Source organism: Scophthalmus maximus, chromosome 8 (genome assembly GCF_022379125.1).
Source record: "Scophthalmus maximus strain ysfricsl-2021 chromosome 8, ASM2237912v1, whole genome shotgun sequence".
In the NCBI taxonomy this organism is placed as follows: Eukaryota; Metazoa; Chordata; class Actinopteri; order Pleuronectiformes; family Scophthalmidae; genus Scophthalmus; species Scophthalmus maximus.
In genome coordinates this window covers 8,644,880-8,658,243 of record NC_061522.1, presented here as the reverse complement: position 1 = coordinate 8,658,243, position 13,364 = coordinate 8,644,880, and the positions used below count along the sequence as shown (strand labels likewise).

General features: G+C 45.9%; 1 long non-coding RNA gene across 2 annotated transcripts in view; it reads left to right on the top strand.

Moving 5' to 3' along the window:
* LOC124850483 overlaps window positions 1–13,364 on the top strand; it is a 151,552-nt gene that overhangs the window by 57,448 nt on the left and 80,740 nt on the right. The window lies entirely within an intron of this gene.

Genomic DNA, 13,364 nt, shown 5'->3' with positions numbered 1-13,364 from the left:
TTTGAACCCGATCCTTGCTCGGGCTTCCTCTGCCAACTCCATTAACTGTCATACTTGTCCAGAAGCCCTCCTGTGCAATGGCCAAATGTGTAAGTTGATGCATCATCAATAACCATGCAGAGAGAATCGCGCAGTCTTTAAAAAATAAAACCTTATATTTTACGTCTTTCCACCGAGGCGGCAGATCGAATCAGCAACAGCGCAGGCCCTGCTCTAATATGTTTAAACACTGATGAGACGCAACTCTAGACTCCCCTGAATGGGACCACAGCGCTCCCACTCTCGGTGTCTCAGCGTAAAGTGGTCTCATCCATGAAGTTATGAGCGTATAGACACAGACACCAGTGCTAGTTCACCCACATTAGAGACTCCTTATCGGGCCTTTCGAGAACCCGCCCCCCCTTCTCACATCTCCATCATGGAATATTTGTCTGTCTTGTCTTGGAGTGGTCTCGCTCATGGAACTCTGAGAGGGGAGAGGCACTAGTTGGGCGTGTGAATCCCTGTAGTCGGTGCTGCTCTCTGGGCTTATTTCGCAGATCTCTCCCTGTTGGGACTCTCTTGATGCTTTATAGTAAGAGGACACCAATGCCCTGGGCAGCCTCTCAGATTTATTGAAACTTCATGTCCTGTCCCGGTTGCTCATTTATCAGGAGACCTAATTTACACTGGCCCTTAAGACTAATTGCAAATTTGCGAGAAAATGCTGATGTCGTTGGAACTGAGGACGGTGTTTTTTTCCCCTCCCACAGTGTCCCTTGCCATGCATTTGCTAATGTGTTTCATCTGTAGAGCATAAAATAGACAGTGTTTTTTTTCCTGTGTGTGTATGAGAGAGAGAGTGGTAGGATGTGTGTGTGATAGAGAGAGTGCAAATGCTCCTAAGATAAAGCCCTAATGGGACTACTAACAAACAGGAAATTGTGACCAAAACACAAACAGTATTTACTGTTTAATTCAATTCTGGGAGACCAATGCCCTCCCGTCTTCCCTATCAAGTTATCAAGGCCAGAAACAAACCCCAAGACACTGGGCCACATGGCACCATCTATTCTTGGCAACCAGCAGACACCACATGATAATTAGCAGTACAATTATCCCAGACACTGCGTAGCTCTATGTGCAGATGGCAATTGCTCCTAATGAGAGGACTTTTATGAAGCAAAAAAAAGAAAAATCACACACAAAACAACATGCATACAAAATGTGGAGAGAGACATGGTTAGATTAACTGTTGTATACCTTTTTATTTCATTTCTGCACATGCGTTGCCGCTGCATATGCACGAAAATGACCAAGACGGCATGTAGCTTCATGGAAATGTCTTAATCATAGGAAGGCAGATTCCTGAGGTTTCTGCACATTTTCCACATAAATGCGTAATGCTTTCAGACGGCAAAACTTTTGAGAAGAAGGAAGGTCTGTTGTTAAAGACATCATGGTTTCACCCTGACCATTTGATTGCATTTCATTTATATGCCGTCCAACGATAATGTTTATGTCCTTAAGAGGGTGTGAAATATTTGGGGGTAAATGGCAGAGCTGTGGTGGTGTACTTTAAATTTGAGTGCTCTGGGCAGATGTGTAGTGCAGAGCACATGCTGGTTGATTTGAGGGATAATATGCAACCACATGACTCAATCAGGAGATCTCCTCCCTTCATCAAGGTTTTGACACATTCAGCATACTTTGTGGCTGTTTTCACATGCAAGCATTTAGAAGCTGACAGATTCTTGTCATGGAGGGCTTGTTTCAGGAAATCTCCTCTGCATGTGTGCACACGTCTGAAAGTGGAACCAAAAATTCAGTGAGGGTTTCCAGTAATTATTTTTTCCCTGTCTCTCATTGATTTACTTCTCACCTCTCTTACATCTTCACAAAGGCTTGAATGCTATGCTGAAAGACACATTGCTTAAGTGCAACACACTTATACACACACACACACACACACACACACACACACACACACACAGACACACAGAAGAAGAAAAAAAAAATCCTTCCTAGCACTTTTGATGAAGCAGTTCTGGCACAATATTTCAGCAGCAACACACGAGCTCCGCAAGAAAAGGCTGTTTCGGGGGGAGTTTGAAGGGTCGAGCAATTATGTGATTACGAAAAACATTATATGTCAAAAAGAACAACAACATGTAATTGGCTCGGTGTGTTAGAGCTGCAGAGGGCCAGATGTAGGAACGTGTGCATGCTTGTCAATGTAATGGCTAACAGCTTGACCACATAGTCCATAAGGCACTGCACCAGGAGGGCTCGAGCAGCAATAAAATCCAATGCTAGCGTTTGTTGGTACTAGACACTCCAATTTGATTGGTAAAATTCACACTCTAATGGGCTTATAAAGGATTTCTTGGGCCCCGAACAATGAGCTGGAGGGCTAGAGCAGTGCCAGGTCATGGACACCCAGCGATTCACAACATCCCCCCCTCCTGGGCATGCTTAGTTTCCTCCATATCCACCAGTTACACTCTGCAGCTCTGTTTAAAAGCCAGTCGGGATGTTCCAAAGGTATTTAATAGTGGTGGTGGTGGTGGTGGTGGTGGTGGAGGTGTGTGGGGGTGGGTTTTCTGGACCTCCCACACTTAGGTTCAGCCACAGAGCCATGGCTTTTCTGTATTTTGCCCCACCCCATCACGGCCTCTCTCTCCCCAACCAAAAGTGTAGAAAGAAAATCTCTTTAACCAGAGGCACCTTTCTCTTGCACCTTGCCCAGTTGCTCCCCATTCTGGTGAAGACAACAAGGAGGGCTAGTGAGCCCACACATAGGGAACACATTTACCCAGGCAAAGGGCCAGAGCATTTTATTCCCATGGACATGCTCGGGGGAAAGAACTGCAGAGCAGATTTTACACGTAAATATCCAGAATTGGATATGGCACATCCTCCCTTTTTTTATTTGTCCTTTTCTTCTCTCGTCTCCACTCCGTTTTTCACGTCTCATCCCCTTCACTCAAATCAGGCTTCCATGTTTTGACTGACCGTGTTGGCCACGGTGGCCAACACAGGAGTAAACCAAAAGCAGAGAGGGGCTTTGGATTCGTTTGATTTTGATTTGTATTGCGTCAGGAATCCAGACTTACATTTTATGCCTGTTGTTCACAGACGACAGCCAACTTTACCTCACGGTTCAGATATTCGTGGGTAGGCAGGAGGAGCGCATGTTCAACACTCCCTCCGTGAAACCGCCATGTGTTTTCTTCTGTGTTTGTTTTTGTATATTCGTGCATATGTCCATCGAACTGTCAGCGGTAACTTAAGGCCTAAGGGCTTCTCTTGTTTGGTTTGGTTTGGTTTGTTTTGTACATGTGTCTTGTTGCCTCTTGAGATCACTTTGTGTAGACATATCTCCAGCCCCCCCCCCCCCCCCCCCCCCCCCCCCTTCAGGTTCTCAGAACTGTTGTTTATCTTAATTTTAATTTCATGCATACGTTTCTGGCACTAATGAGAGCTCAGTTACAACTTCTTGAACATGCAGCAACATTTTCTTTATGCCATATGTCTGGTGTGTGACGTTCACACCGAGTTTAGTCGTGCGCGTGAGTAAGAGTTTGGTCGCAGGAACATTTGCGCTTTTTCCTGCAAGAATAACTCAAATATTCGCACGTTCTTCCTTCCACTTTTTCCGACAAACACACACGCGCAAACAACTGTTGGGTGAAAAAAAGCCAAACCAGGCTGTCATTATTACAGCGATAGTAGTTTTATCCTCCGTCTCTGATACAACTCTGGTACCAACGAAATGTGTACTTGAAGATCAGCTATACAATGTGTGCATGTGTGTGTGTTTGTAACAGCAGTTCAGTGAAGTGTTTAAGTGATCTCAATCTCGGTGTGCGTTTCTTTCTCCTTCTCAGTGGTGCTGGTGATGGTGGCAGTGGTGGGATTATGGAGTGGGTGTTTGCTCCCTTTCAACAGTCTCTCCACATGGCCTCCTGCCTCCTTTGTCTTTTTATAGCCTCCTTCTGGGAGACGCTGCGCTCTCCCCGAATGCAACACAAGCCAAAACACCTCTCAGTTCCTTCGCCAGAGCCCGTTACCCAGGGAATACTGCTATTCCTCCCCTACTTTTCTACACACACACACACACACACCTTCTCTCATCTCTCAACCCCCCCCCCCCCCCCTCACCACCAACCCTTGTCTCTTCAGCCTGAGCTGGACACAGATTTTTGTTATTGGAGCATTCGAGCATGAGGGTTGAAACAAAAGTATGACAAGTTTTAACCTTGTGCGCTCCTCCAATTATCACAGTCACCTCTCGGTAATCATTCATTTCATTGCCGTCATTTTGCCGTGGAAAGAATTTTGGATCATTCTTCGCACTATGAAATCATTCGGACAACTTTGCTGATTCACTGTCGAACTATGCTGAGCGGTATGCGCCGTATGTGGTCCACCGAATGTCGTTCAGCGTTGTCAGCTCCCCATCAAGGTTTGAGAGAGAGCCTTTCTGCGAAATCTAATTTTGAACGTCGTGAGTTCAGCGTCAAACCTCATTTCTTTACATAGCAAGAGCTTTCTCCGGCAGTGGAAAGCAGTACCTATTTTAACTCTTCTTTTGCTTCTATTTCTGTCACCTCTTTTCTTTTTGCCACCAAATTTGGTTTCTTCTCCCCTGAGCAACGCTGACTCTTCATCCTCTCACGTTGGACTGAGGGCAGACTAGACTTACTTATGCCTGGGCTGGGCTGAGGCTATTAGGTTAGCATGCTAATTCATAGAGTTAACTATATTAGTTAACGGCTTGTTAATCAATAATGTTCCTTGATGCACCAGAAGGCAGGTGAACGATATTTGTTGATAGGGCATGTTTCACATAGTCATAAAATCAAGTCATGCCACCCACAAGAAGCTAATTATTTTGGTATTTCCATACAAAGTGTAACTCGACTTATAAATCTTGCCCAGGCCATTTAATCTATTGATTGAGGTGTATATGATATCTGGTGAATAACAAGAATCTGTACCTCTAACTAGCTGAGGTTATTTAGAGGCAATGTAAAATGTCACAACATAGTTTTCCATGAGGGAGCAATGGCAAAATGATTTTTCAAGCGTAACAGGTCCCAAATCAAAGGGATTTATATCAAGACTGTTTGACCTGGACTAGACTCAGGTCCACTGTAACGCTGCACTGAATCAGCAGATATAAAAATGGATGTAGAGGTGGCAAGTTTATTTTAACACCATGGCAAAGTGAATAAAAAAACCTATGGCTGCGCAGATGGCAGTAAATTTGCAACAGCAAAAAAAAATTATATGAAAGTGGTCAGCATGTACAAATAAAATGTATATACATAGTTAATGGGACATAACAAGCCAAACCGGTATCCATGGCCCAAGAACAGAAAGTCATCGGGGTGTTTTTCTTTGCACTCAGCACATGCCTTGTTAGCCGCATAAGACATTACTTAGTTTTGGTATTTCATGTGTTTACAGTTTAGATAACTTATTGCCCCTTTTCCCTGTGCGCTGGAAGCCGTGCCCACCCTGCCCATTCCCAACTTGGCTGTGGCCTTCTTCCTGTATCTGTCCCCCACCACACCCTGCAGCCCTTGTGTGTGGCATCAGACATGCAGGCGTGCCACTGCACTGACACGGTCATTTGTCTTCTGACCGCCGCGGCATATGGAGAGGGCTGGCACTGCACAGATGTCCACTAAGTGCTGATGAAGGGAGTGAGGAATGGATGGGCCGGGGCTAAGACGATCCTTGCCGGTGCTGCTGGAGCCTGGTACCGCTCCACCCTGCTGGTGTTATTAACCTTACTGTACTGAGAGGGGGGCGGGCGTGGGGTGTGGGGGGGGGGGGGGGGGGGGGGGGGGGGCAGGCAATGAGGCTATTCAATAAAGTGTGCGTTTCCAGATCTAGAAAAAAATGAGGGAGCATGTGTCTGACTTCGCTCTCCGTCTGTGTCCATATCTCTCTACCTCTGTCTGTAGTGCGAGTGTGCATGTGCGTGTGTGTGTGTGCGTGTGCGTGTGTGTGTGTAAGCTAGTGGGTGCTGCACAGGCTAGTGGGTGCTGTCTGGTGGAGCTCGAGTGTACCGAGGAGAGGGAGGGTGTGGATTAAAGCTGTAGGTAGAGCAGAGAGAGCCTGAAAAGAATAATTTGCAGCTTAAGGCCAATAGCTTCAAAGTCATGAATCCTCACGGGTGAGCCAGCCAGGCTCTGAACCTGTCAATGGTAACTTACTCCTCGGATAGCGCGCCAGAGACTTCAATAATGACATCACCCAGGCACTGGGGGTAGGGGATAGGAGCTGGGGTGGGTTAAGGGAGAGCCGAGAGATGGGCCAGCTTTCTGGGGTGTGAGCGCGGCCCTTCAGAGCACTTTGAAGTCCCGCTTGACGAGGGCTTTGCAGCTGCCTGATACCAGCCATGTTGTTCTCCGCGCGGATTGGCCACAGAAGCCACCAGGGTGGCTTATCAGATTTATTGAGGCTTAGCAGTTGACGTCGAGAGTGTGTTTGTGTGATGAGGTGTGTGTGTGTGTGTGTGTGTGTGTGTGTGTGTGTGTGTGTGTGTGTGTGTGTGTGTGTGTGTGTGTGTGTGTGTGTGTGTGTGTGTGTGTGTGTGTGTGTGTGTGTGTGTGTGTGTGTGTGTGTGTGTGTGTGTGTGTTGAGGTGGGACCGGGTGAATAGGGGAAGGGTCATCCCTTTAACAATCCACTCGTCCCATTTAATTTAGACAGCACCCCGGGGTCCGACAGTGAAGAGGCAAGAATTTGCACCACCCCTCACCGGAGTCCTCAGGACTTGAACCCAGCCAAGCACTTCTCACACAAAATCCACCGTTTTTTTCCCCCTCCAATAATGCTGTTGTGGCCGTAATCACGAGGTGAAATTAAATCTGACAGGGCTGCATTTATCTCCCAGTGTAGACCTACTGTATTTTACACTATGATCTACACGATCAAATTTTGCACTGCCTAATACCACAGTCTGTCTGCATCCAATTGGTACGTTTACCACAAACTAATAGGATGTGGATATGTTACCTTGAGTCGCGGTGCTCTTGGAGAAGAAAGCGCACACCACAGTCTTGTCTCTGTCAGAGTTCCCGAGCTAAGGTTTCAGACACACACTTCAAAGTCCCCCTAATGAGTGGAAAAACATTGCCGGCTCCTGCACGACATTAAAGAGTGCCATTTCTTTCCCCCCGTGTTGTTGCTGCCGCGTTATATTTCACAAGCTTTCCCTTCCAAATGTTAGCAACTCATTTTCACCTCCAGCACAAACAAACACTGAAGTATCGCCTATTGTAGCCAGTATCAAAGGCAGCATTTGTTAACAATAAAATTCTGGTTTGAAATGGCTCCAACACAGATTTTTGTGCTCAAACACTGGCCAACATTTTTTTACGCCACAGAACTCAAAAAAAGGGGAGAAGGGGCTGGAAGAGAGCAAGCAACATATAAAGTGTGTTAGGGAATTGCCAGACAAACAACATGTAACATATAGCGGTTTTATTTAATTGCTCATTTGCGAAGGGCTTTGTTCTTGCTGCCATCATCTTCTCAGTTATTTTTTTTCCCCCGTTTTGAGCGTTTGGAGAACTTGGCCCCTATTAAAAGCATATCGAATTTGGGACGTGCTTCCCAGCCTCCGTAACAGATATGGAGAATCGATAAGAGCATTACCAGGCTGTGACAGCATGGCCTCCACCCCCGCTCCTCTCATGTCTAAAAGGGACGACTGTGTGACAATGGGTCTCGCTCACGCCCCTGATCACATTATCTGTCGGTGGGGGCATAGGCGGTCATTAACCCTCTGGTGACACCTTGGCCAGCGCATGGTGGCTGTCGAGCTCATTTCATTAAATAGATCCAGCCGGCCGATGCATTTTTAAAAAAAAAAAAACGCTCTAGGTCTGAATAAACCTGAGTGTTTTGTTTCCGTTACAAGCGAGTTTGACAGCAAGTTTCTGGCCTCATCAGTATCTGTTTCTCCACGGTCTCAGTCGCCTGAGCCACATTTAGCTCCCTCAGCATCAGTACCAATTCCATTTAGGGGTAAAAATGTAGAAATTCCCTCTCAACTCATTCCCAGGTGGTGTTTGCGAGAGAGAGAGAATAAGAGAGGAATAGTTTGGAGAGACGTACAGGGAGGATAAAAATGAGCTGTGGAGTTTGTTCAGGTTCAAGATGCGTTGTGTCTGTTGGCAGCTTGCAGGGCCAGCATTGTTTGACGTTCTACCCCTTGTGCGTTTGTGAGCCTGCGAGGGCTTTATGGCTCGGTGTGACTCTGCCGCCAATAGGTTCCAGATGCCGCCGGTGTGGGAACCGGGGAGCAGAGCGAGAGGGGAGACAGGGAAGAAGCATAACCAGGTGTGACCCATTGCAATCTGGGATGTTCTCCACGGATATTCAGACTAATATGAGTATACATGTGTGTGTGGAAGAAATAGGCCCTCGCAATGTGTTCTCAATCTGACACTGGACAGACAGACAGACAGACAGACAGACAGGTAGATAGTATTATGGGCACACACAAACACTTAAAAAACTTGTATACGCAATCTTATTTTGTCAACTGCATACTCCTCCGCTCCTGCAAGTAGCCCGTGCACACACCTTCTGCCAAGGCACGGAGCTCATGGTTTGAGTCGCGTTGTTCAGCACATTTGCTGCTGGCACCGGTGAGGTCCAACATATGGCAGCACTCTGAGCCTTCAATCCCAGCGTCGGGGCTCCGAACAGAACCTGCCAGCTCCACAGTGGCCTACTGTAAAGGAAAATTGTCAGCAGGACCATTTAAGGTCCCAAACCACAAACACTGATAAATGTCTGCGTTTCTCCACGTAATTACCTTCAATCCGGTGTCCCGTTTTCCAAGAAAGGGAAACAACAAACCCTCGAGCAGAAACAAAGCCTAAAAGGTAAAAAAAAAAAAAAACAACCACAAAATTGCTGGCTAAATGAAGGTTGGTTCTGCTGTGCGTGATAAAAAAATAAATAATTAAAAAACAAGGTAAGAAGAGTTAGAGCTGAGTTCAGCCAATGTGTTTTCCATTCAAGAAAAGGTGAAATATACTACAGCTGAAATTCAAATTGGCTTAAAGTCGACAGTCACTGAGGACGGCATGAGTTGAATGTCAGGGGTCTTAAGTTTTTGCAAATGAGTGTTTTGCATCAGTGTGGTCACAACATGTGGAAAACAAGATAAGGATGTTTTAGGAAAACCGAGACATGGATTTTCGTCTCACTTGAAATCACATTAAACTGAGAGCAAAACAAGAGATGTGTGTCTTGTCTGCACTTTCGACACATTTGCACACAGACATAAAGTACAGCTGTTGTGTGAAATGTTGTTATTAGAGTTTTTACCAACAGTAGCTGGTCACACACAGTGGTCTCATTGACTAAAAGTGGTGTGCAAGCCTGTCCCAGAAAAAAAAAATGAAACCCCCAACATTATCATTTATCCCTGATGTGATCACAATGGTTTCACTGCTCAAGAGCTTTTTGTGTTGGATTAAAATGATCTAAGGCCCCGTTGTTTTCTGTCAATGTTTCCTTTTTGCATACTGTGAGGCAAAAAATAAAATAAAAATTGAAATTAGTATAATAAATTGACGCCGTGAGCCACAGATTTTAAAATAACTGCAGCATCTTATCCCAAAGAAAATACTTTTCTTGTGAAAGGCTTGTTATAGGAAAACTGTACCTGCTACGATTCTCACAGGGCCGCTACTGTTGTCGATAATCCCTTCCTCTTCAATCCATCATCTGCAAAATAAACACAAGCCACCCCCACCTGTGTCTGACTTAGAGGGGTTAGGGCCCGTTAACCTGCTCACACGGGCCACAGGCTCGGGGCTGCCGATTCCCCGCCTCTCTGTTTAGATTATTTCCGCGGAGGCGGGTGACTCTCTTGTGTCACTGATAAGAGCGCAGCAGGGTGGTGGCAAGAGGGTCAAACCACGAGGGGAATAAAAAACTCAGGAAAAATACCAGGAAAAAAAATAAAATCTTTATCCCCTGAAAAAAGTACCCCCCCCCCCCCCCCCCCAAAAAACTTCTTCACCATGGCACAAGGCTATTACACAGATAGAAATTCTCCTCCCTCCTCGACAGTCTGGCCCTGAGCACGCGAGGGGCCAGAGTCTTAGCCACATCTCAAGCTAATTTACAAAGATCCCGAATTATTCTCTTATCTCGGGCTTTAAAGGTTGTAAGGTTGATTAACAAGGCCCTGTCCTGTTTATCAGTTTGGGGCTGGGTGTGGAAAATAGCCCGCGATAAGTGCACAGACCATTAAACATTCTATTTCCCCTAATATTTGTCGGCAACCATCTGCTTAACTGATCTCCCTTCACTTTAATTAAAAGGGATTCCCGTCTTGTTGGGGTCATTATGTGCTGGCGGACGCCAGGAGAGGGGTTTGTGATGAGTTCAGCGTTCCCTCTGTCCCTGGGTTGCCAGAGGGCTTTTTTCATCCTCCCTTCCACCCTCCTCGGAGTTAACCCCTTCCTGTCCTGCTGCACTTCCCACCCTGTTATTTAGCGGATAACAGGCGGACTAAGGAATTGGCAACTCCGGCAGCTCTGAAAGAGATCCAGGGTGGATCTGGTGGAAACTTTTCTCCTCACTAGAGAAGTGTGCAGATATTCACACCGTCTCCCTCAACTCTGGGGCATGAGACTGGCTGTAATGGTTTGATTTCCCCAACACTAGTTGGATCGATGCGGCTGTTTACAGTTTCTCCCTCTCTCATCCCTTTTGTCTTTTTTCTAATTTAGTGTTCCCAAACCATGGACAGTGGTCTGAGTCTGTCTGCTGTGCTTGCATCTTCGCCCTCCTCCCTACTCTCCATCACTGTCCATTGATGTTTTTCCCCCTCTCTTTCTTTCCTCCTCTTCCTCTCTCCTTCCTTGGTTGGTCTTGGAAAAAGAGCTGCATGCCTCCACACTTCTGGACAAGACTGATGGCTCGTCAATAGCATTAGCCAGCATTGCAGGCCTCACTGGTGTAGAACCAAATCAATAAGGCCCAGTAAAAAGTCTTACACGTGTATGCGGTCCATCCCAGCCAAGGCTCATGTTACCACAGATAAGTTTTTATAAGAATTCAGGAGTCACCAGCGGTTATGTTCCCTTTAATTCCACATTTCCTCAGCTATGCACGAACATTCATAAGTGCTCCTGCTCACAGTCATCCGGTCGCTTTTAGCACAATTATGTATTGCACCCTTCAAAAAGTTGAAAGAAATGTCTCTGTTCATTGTTACATTTAAATATGGATTTGAATTTAGCAGCCCTGGGATAAAGCAGTGACATATAAAATCTTTGCTGCTCTTTCCCTCTAAATTCTGGTAATTTCCCCTCTAATTGTATTGTGCAATTACAATCAATTAGTCCTCAATGAAAATTGATTTCCGCTTTCAGTGCAGTGACTGGATGGTGTGTGTGTGTGTGTGTGTGTGTGTGTGTGTGTGTGTGTGTGTGTGTGTGTGTGTGTGTGTGTGTGTGTGTGTGTGTGTGTGTGTGTGTGTGTGTGTGTGTGTGTGTGTGTGTGTGTGTGTGTGTGTGTGTGTGTGTGTGTGTGTGTGTGTGTGTGTGTGTGTGTGTGTGTGTGTGTGTGAGGGAGAGAGAGAACTGTTGGAAATTTCACTTTTTTTTATTTTCAAGAATTTTAGTATACAGCATATACTTTACCCTACAGATTTATCTTCATCTTTTTGACCTGCACATACTTGCTAATCGATTTTGACCCACAATTTTTTTTACAGAAAAACCCACTGATCTGCTTGAGCCACAAATTCAGTGTTTGGTTGATATAGCTCAAAGATTACATTTTTTTTAAATTCAAATGAAATTTCTGTTGGCAATTGGCTCAAGCTTGCAACTCACCTCTTTGTTCGACAGTCCTTTACCAGATTTCTAATTTCTATTGGACTTATATTATATTATGACTTGCACACATGTTATATTGACTTGAAAGCAAACTAACATTATTGTAAGTCAGTTACAGTAATGTTATGATAGGTGTGGCATGCTCTCTAAGTAGTTACCACGATCACATTAAAGCTTGTTTCTTCATCTGTCTGCCCCGTTCTGCGGTGACGTACTGTACACCTGATCTCTCTGCATTGGAGTTTTTGTTTTTCTGACGACGACACTGGCTTCCTTCCACGGTGAAAACACATACAAGTCTGTTGAACTTGAGACTGTTCATGATTTGTGTAGACATTTGCATCCCAAACACAGGAGCTATTGACTTTGATTATTAAAAAAAACCCAAAACCTCTGGAGCGTTCGGCCATGCTTGAGTTGCGCTGCTGCTTGTGTGACGAGAAAAGAGAGCTGCTGTGTCCTATTTATCTGTCCTACATCCTGCGCCTGTAAATGTGAAGGTGAAAGTGGGATTGTGTTGTGTGTTCTTCCTCTGTGAAGCGCTTGACGCAACTTTACATTGCAAATAAAAAATAAAAAAAAGAACCAGCGCGCAAATCACAGAGGCAGACTCTCGAATGGACGGACAGCAAATGAATGGCTAATCCTCGGGCCGGGCGGACAGACGGACAGATGGGGTGATTAACACCTTTGCCCTGTCAACCTCTCCAACCTTTCCAGTTCAGGCATAAAGCTCTCTCTCTCTCTCTCTCTCTCTCTCTCTCTTTATTTCTCTCTCTCTGTCTGTCTGTTCGTATTCTCCCATGGCAAAGGACTCTGGCTCTCAAAGGTCAGCAGAGGGCCAGAGTGTTTGTCAGGCCAATCGATGGTCTGCCACCGCCGTCAACAAGCTCAGTTATGTAGCAGGGAGGTGAGCCTGGTGTGGGACAGCAACCCTCCCTCCCTCCTCGGTCGGAGACTGTCACCATGGAGGGGTGTGTGTGTGTGTGTGTGTGTGTGTGTGTGTGTGTGTGTGTGTGTCTAAGATGGGTGGTGAGGACATCTCTGAGAAGTGGGGGAGTATCTCTTACTAAGCCTGCATATAATCAATGCAATGCAGTGCTATTATTCTGAAGTGTGTGTGCGTGCGTGCGTGCGTGCGTGCGTGCGTGTGTGTGTGTGTGCGTGTGCGTGTGCTGTTATCAACAATGACAGGGCATCAAGGAACTGGTGTGTGACAAAGAGGAGTGGTGTCTAATTCAAGGTCAATAGGGCCCGTGTCACTCCTTCACTTTTTTTTTTTTAGAGAGGAGGGCGGCGGCGTTATGTTCCCGTTGGTTACCAGAGCAAACATGACATCGCTGCTGGAGCTCATATCAATTTGTAATTTGAACTGCGGTCACAGCAAATGATGTCAGCACAGGTCGCCGTTTGCAGAGTGACCCCTGCATTTGTCTGTCCTTGTCAGTTTCTGTCTTCAGTGTCACGTCGTTGTTAAACTGTTCACGCTTTTTTT